At 49.1% G+C, this 6,679-nt stretch overlaps 2 long non-coding RNA genes across 2 annotated transcripts; both read right to left on the bottom strand.

Annotated features, from left to right (window-relative positions):
• Positions 1–1,566: 1,566 nt before the first annotated feature.
• LOC120698225 lies at positions 1,567–5,152 on the bottom strand. The gene is made up of 3 exons (XR_005684773.1): positions 5,100–5,152; positions 2,291–2,434; positions 1,567–1,987 (listed from the first exon to the last, which is right to left on the bottom strand). It is a non-coding gene; the product is annotated as an uncharacterized LOC120698225 (long non-coding RNA).
• Positions 5,153–5,223: 71 nt separating this feature from the next.
• On the bottom strand, positions 5,224–5,993 carry LOC120698224. The gene is made up of 3 exons (XR_005684772.1): positions 5,961–5,993; positions 5,643–5,714; positions 5,224–5,412 (listed from the first exon to the last, which is right to left on the bottom strand). It is a non-coding gene; the product is annotated as an uncharacterized LOC120698224 (long non-coding RNA).
• Positions 5,994–6,679: the final 686 nt, after the last annotated feature.

Below are 6,679 nucleotides of genomic sequence, written 5' to 3'. Positions count from 1 at the left end.
AATCCCAAGTCCAGTTCCGCGTGGCTCTCGCTGCCTGTGATGAAACGCCAAACGCCTTCGCTCCTCCTCGTACGTTCTGAAATTCTTCGGTGCTGGATGCAGTGGCATCCTGCGCTGCAGAAGCTGTGATCTACTGTAGGTTCTCGTGCAACGGGATGTCCGTTGTTACTTGCCCGGGCAATCAGGATTACCATTCACATGTACGTTTTTCAAGTATACGCATACCTTTTTTTTTCCAAGAGAAGAAAAGCCAAGTCAGTCTGATTTTTTTAGATTTATATATTTTATTATATATCTAGACATACGAGGGAGTAGCTTTTACTCATGAGTGTGTTCACAGAGAATCACAAGTTTTTGATCACACGTCATCCACTGTACATGTGGAATAATAATCCTGGATTTATTGCTAATTCCTTAGCCGCTCTGAGTATCTCGACCGAGTGATGGCGGCGCCGCATGATTAACGCGCGCGAAGCATGCAGAAGGCGGGTCAACTCTCCTCGAGTTGACTTGGTGGGCGTGTTTGACTAACCGGCCACCAAACAAGTCCACTCGCATCTCCACGTACTCTCCAGGAAAGTCAGGGCTTGACTGAAAAGACCTGGGCGGTGATCAGGCCAGCCAGATCTCGTATTCATGGCCGTGTTTGGTTTGGGTTGTAAAATTTTTCATGGAAACTTTTTGCCGCTTTGACCGAGAGTGGCAGTCACGATCGCGGATCTTTAATGGAGATCACTGAAAGGACAAGAGCTCTCTGATTGTGCGTGGCCGGGCAAATTTGACAGGTCTTGACTTTGTGGAAGACCATATACTATATAATGTACCATATACATAATCTAAAAAAAAGTACCATATACATACTTGGGAAAGTAAACAATCACTCTGTTCGGCTGGCTGTGGTTGGTGGCTGATACTGATTTATTGCGAGAGAAAAATACTGCTGACTTGCTGGTGGCTGGTGTTGGTTTGGTGTGAGAGAAAAATACTGTGAACAGAGTGAATATATATATATATATATATATATATATATATATATATATATATATATATATATATATATATATATATATATATATGTATGACAGCGCTATTCCGTACCCTGTGTATAGAATAGTTATTCCATACCCGAGCCGATCTCTGTCGCGCACCCGAGCGCGCTGCTCGCGGCCGCCTGCTCGTGTTTTTGGTTTTCCTCTGCGGAAGTGGCACAGTGCGGTTCCCTATTGCTACGAAGATGCGATTTTCCCGGGAGCTGTGATGGGTGTGACGGTGGTTACATCTTATCCACGGGGGCGTTTGATGAATTCAGTGCTGAAAATCGTTTGTCGCAGTAAGCTAGCGGAGTACAAAATTACGCCATGCATGTGCCCTGATGTGACGACTCATACAATTCCATTTGTTTCTATCGACATGTGGATGCGTCAGCTCATGGATTAAATTATTTTTTCTTTACAATACCAACCGTGATACATCTGCTCATGGATTAAATTAATTATTCTTTACATCGATGACCATGAAAAAAAAGCATACATTGGTTGAATAAGGGGCACTAACAGATCTGCTTCATGGCGCCAAATTTTACGATTTGGACTTGCAAGAAAAACCACAAATCAAACAACTAACTAGGTAACTATATGAATAAAAAAAGGATTAGCATCCAGAAAACATAAGGCACAGTACACATAAAAGAATTTACATATCTTGAATCAAGAATCTAGCTAGTGATTGATTGGAATACTAGTGACCAAACAACATGCCTATGCTGACCTTCACTTGCATCAGGCATGAACATATGATTTTTTTAATCCAATCAGACCATAAGAAGGGTTAGGATTCTTAGGAAGGATCACACTACAGACGTTCAAATTCAAATGGATGTAGATGAGGATGTGCTGTTCTTGGCTTGACAGCATGCTTGCTCTTATCTTCCATCAGGCATGAGTACTTCCATCTTAAGATGCAGCAGCACCAGTACATCCAATTACATCTGAAAAGGAAACCCACACAAAGATTAAAAAAACTCTTTGGGGGATTAGTCACAATTAACCACAACTAAATCAATTTAATGTTGTATATACGACTACATATAAGGTGGCCCAATTGTTGTAACAAAATTAAAAATACGTTTCAGATATCAGAAAGGTTATGAATCAGTATGACATATAGGGGCAACTATTTACACTAAACTTTAAAGAAAAGGCATACATGGATTTGCACATACGAATCTTACAGCTGAAATTACAGTAAGTAAAACAATAGAGGAGGCACCACAAAAGATTATTGTGATGACCTCCTCTGCCCCTAGCTGATGAACTACGGCTCGACAATGGCTCTGGCAATGAGCTCCATGATCTTCACGGAGTGAGACACCATGGGAGCTCAGACTCTCAGCTGGTACAAACCAGCTTAACCACCAGCTGCTTGTGTCCTCACACTGCACACAAGTGAGAGGTCTGAGAGCAGAGAAATCAAATCATCCCAAATCATGTATTAAATGCAAACAACAAAGCAGGATAAAGTAGTGATTAGTGAACCTGCCACAGCAAGTAATCAGAAAAATACTCCTGCTTGTTTATCCAGTATATGAATATATGTTTAGTAACTACTTATCATTGTATTCATTTCTTTTACATTCCACATAAACATATTTTCCATCATGTAGGACAAGGGAAAATGCAAAAAACATACTCTAAACTACAAGGGCTGGAAAAGATAGAAACCTGAATTCCAGTTAGTATAATAGAAGAACACACTGTCAGTGTACTCTGATTTACATGCCCTGACTGAAAATGCACCCTAACCTTTTGTATGTACACTCTGTAGGACCGAGAAATGCGACCAGAGGGGGGGGGGTGAATGGGAGCATTTTTAAATTATCGCGATCGAAAGCTTTGGCTCAAGATCCAACAGCACACCCCAACCCTAAAGTCCTAGGTGAAGTGCAGAGCAGCTACGAAGGAGCTACACTAACACAAAACAAGCCTAGGAACAAACGTGAACAAGCGCGGAAGCATACACACGAGAACGGCGCACGAATCAACACACGGTATATACACCGGTTGAACCAACGTGCACAGGGGAAATGCGTCGGTCTAACCGATGTACAGAGCCTGCAGCAGTAAGAAGCAAACGCTGGTTGAACCGACGACGCAATTCAAAAGGGCGTCGGTTGAACCGACGATCAGACGCCGGATGAACCGACAAAATCACACCCAAACGTCGGTGCAGTTGTCCAGAGAGATGACAAAAAACAAAAGAGCTGAGCAACGGTTCAACCGACGCTAGGAAATATGCATATGTCGGTCGAACGATCGAAATTGCAGACCAACGCAGCAACGCCGGTTAAACCGATGTCAATGGGAGCAAAAGCACCTGTGCATCTAGCAAGCCACCGAAAACCCTAAACCCCGAGGCTCCTACTCATCGGTTGAACCGATGCGTCAAGTTTGTGACGTCGGTTTAACCGATGATAGAAAAACTTTCAGCCCGAGCCCAGAAATTCTGTTTTTCTCGGCTCAATCCAAAATTCGATGATTCGCGGATCAAAACGAGTTCAAATCACACCAAACTTCGTAGGGAGGATCACAAGGGTCTTGAGAACAACCCCACGGAAGGAATCGACGATTTGGCAATAAGAACGAGGTTTTCTCTATAGACCGAAAAGCTCAAGAACTTGGTTTTCAAGGAGCTCGTGATTCCTAGAGGTTTTGTGCCAGGCAATAGGGACTAGAATCAAGTCAAAGAGCTCAAGAAACCATGCCAATCCCAGACTTCATGATCAAACAAACGAAATCGAAAATCGTTGCGAAACAAAGCACGAAGTATATGAGATTGAAACAAATTCAACTCCCCGGAGGGCACAAGGAGGGAAGGGCATCCTTTCCCACGAAAATCTCCTTACAAGACTCAAGAATTCATCCCTAGAACCTTACCTTAGAGAAGGAGAGGGAGAGGAACACAGAGAGACCGAGAGGAGAAAGAAGGGGTGGCGCCTGGCTTGCTGCATCTCCTGTCCAGCGCACACGGCCAGGGAGAGGGGGGGCGCCACTTTGTTGCCAACCCCCGCCACCTACTCCAGGTGCCTCCCTATTCCTTTCCCTGCAAGTCTCCACCTAAAGACTAAACTACCCCTAAGGCTAGAAATAAACTAGAAGGCCCTTAGGGGCAAAACCGGAAAAGATACATTGAAGTCCATCTGACGGCTGCGACGGCTTAGAGAACTTTGCTTCGACCCGACGCAATTCCTCTGATGTCGCCACGCGTCCTTTTGGAATCTTCACGGGGGCAGTTTTGGGAAAACTGCCGAAACCGAGTTTTGGGGCGGTTTTGGAGGAACAGCGAAACCTTCCCGCGCGATGTTTCCGGGCACACCCGCCAAGCCCGATGTCGCCACGTGTCCGACCTCCCGCCGGAACCCTAGCGCCTTCGTCATCCCTGACGCCATCGCCGTCTCTGTCCGACTTGGCCGACGTCGACGCATCCCCGCCGTTGGTTTTTCGCGAGCTACCAACAAACTCCACGCCGTCCCGTCTTGGCTCCAGGAGTGGATCGCAACGTGGCCCAGCAGTGGCCCAAGCATCTAGGCCGCCCTTCTCCACCGCGCGGTCATCCGGTCGGGCCTCCAACGCCACCGCAAGGTCTCCCGCCTCCGCATGGTCATCGAGCTCCCTGCCACCGCAACGCCGCCGCATGGTCCATCGGCACGCGCCTCGCTCTTGTCCAAACCATCTCGCTGCCACCGCGCCATCCGTGTACCTGCACACCACAGACCAAGAACTGGCGCAATCTCCACAGAGTCGCGACTACACACAGTTAATCCACTCCACGTGTTGGCAATCACTCATCACACCAAGGAGCAGGCCACCACTGCCTCTCACACTCTATCAGTTAATTGCGTACTGCAAACACTTGCTGAAAAGCACCAATCTTTGTTGTGGTTTTGACATAATTCTTAAATGCATATAATGATTAGTGGCAAGAAAAAACAAGGAGCAGATGAACCCCGTTAGTGTATTTGCTGACTGGCACTTCTAATTCAAAATCAGAGAAAGACCTAGCAATAATCCTGAATACACATGAGAGGAGCGTGACCACCTCACCTGAATCCAAAAGAGGGGCATTACGGTCAGTGCCACACATAATTTGAATCAAATCCAGTGAAGCATTCAGAAATTCAGGAAAGTGAAGCCCCTTTTGAGTACACAAAGCTTGTTCCTGCCCTCGTTGCTGATCTCCACGTTGGAGGAATGGTGCAGAGCAAATCAACGTTAGCATCCCCAGCTCTCCGCTGCCTCACATTTCATCTTCCATAACACATGCATCAAGGCAGCTTTAGCCACCAGTGGCCACTGGCTGTTGCCATCGCACTCGCCGTGCACGCCAGTGGGAGAGGTAAGTGGACGGATAGAAAACCTGCACCGTGATCTCAAAGTAGAATGGGTGAGTTCATCCATAGGTATAAGGCGAAGCTGCTGGTCAGATATTTTGCATGCAAGAAACAAGGGAACAGGGAAAATGATCACAAAGCTAGAGATTTTACCAAGATGCGACCTAATTTGAGCTACAACCTCCACAAATTATCGGGATCTCTGAGCTAAATTGACCAAAACAACAGAAATTGATGGGAAAAGATAGAAGGGGACCTTGAGCCAGCGGGGGTTCCCCAGCGATTCATCAGATTGAGCGCCGCCACCCAGGAGCTAGAGTAAATCTTTCTGCAAAATTGAAGAAAAAAGGAATTATGTCTAAGCTTTGCGCAGTGGAGACGTGCCTGCTGCGGCCTGCGGGAGATTCGACGGGAAACAGCGGTGCGCGGTGATGGGAGGGATAGCAAACTTGGGGATGTGCTGCTACATGACCCTGCTAATGGAAGACCTCGAGAGCGGCGACCATGATGTTCAACGGGCGCCGCGAAATTAACTGTAGGAACAGCAAGGGACCTTGAGCCAGCGGGGAATCACCTGATCCGAAGGCAGGCTGAGGAGGATCGACGGTGATGGGAGGACGGATCGGTCTCGTGGAACAACGACGGGAGCACTGAGAGGCGTCGCGTTGAATGCGGGGACACGCAAGGGTTGGCCAGCAACCGGCCGCGGGCGGCGCCAGTACCCGGATCGGCGACGGGAGGAATGGCGGAGCAAAACGGATCGCGACCTGGGGAAGAAAATCACTTCGGGAGAGGACGAAGCCCCGTCGGGAGGAGGGTGGGGCGCCGGAAGGAGGGAGCGCCCCGTTGGGAGGAGGGTGCGGCGCCGGGAAGAGGGGATCCCGTTGGGAGGAGGGTGCGGCACCGGGCGCTCCGGGAGGATGAGAGCGGCGTCGCCGGTGCGAGGGTGCGGCTCCGGGGCGTGGATAACCGAGATCGCGGTGCGGCGCCGCCGATGAACGGAACCCGAGCGGGCGGGGGGCGGCGCCGAAGCGTGAACCGGCGCCGGGGCGTCGAGTTGAGGGAGTGGCGACGACAGGGTGGTGCGGCGCCACCGGGGAACGGGGAGGTGCGGCGCCTGGGCGAGCTGGGCGGTTCGTCGTGGGGGATGGGGGACTGGGGGAGTGGGCGAGCTGGGCGGTTCGTCATGGGGGAGGGGCGAGGCCGGGTTGGGGAGCGCCACGCGCAGGGATGAGCGCGGGTCGGGTGCAAAGGTTGGTCCGGCTAGGTACGGAATAGCTTATTCCATACCCA

The sequence above is a fragment of the Panicum virgatum genome, chromosome 3K (genome assembly GCF_016808335.1).
Source record: "Panicum virgatum strain AP13 chromosome 3K, P.virgatum_v5, whole genome shotgun sequence".
In the NCBI taxonomy this organism is placed as follows: Eukaryota; Viridiplantae; Streptophyta; class Magnoliopsida; order Poales; family Poaceae; genus Panicum; species Panicum virgatum.
Note: the sequence above shows the minus strand (reverse complement) of the source record. Positions and strands in the feature narration are given on the sequence as shown.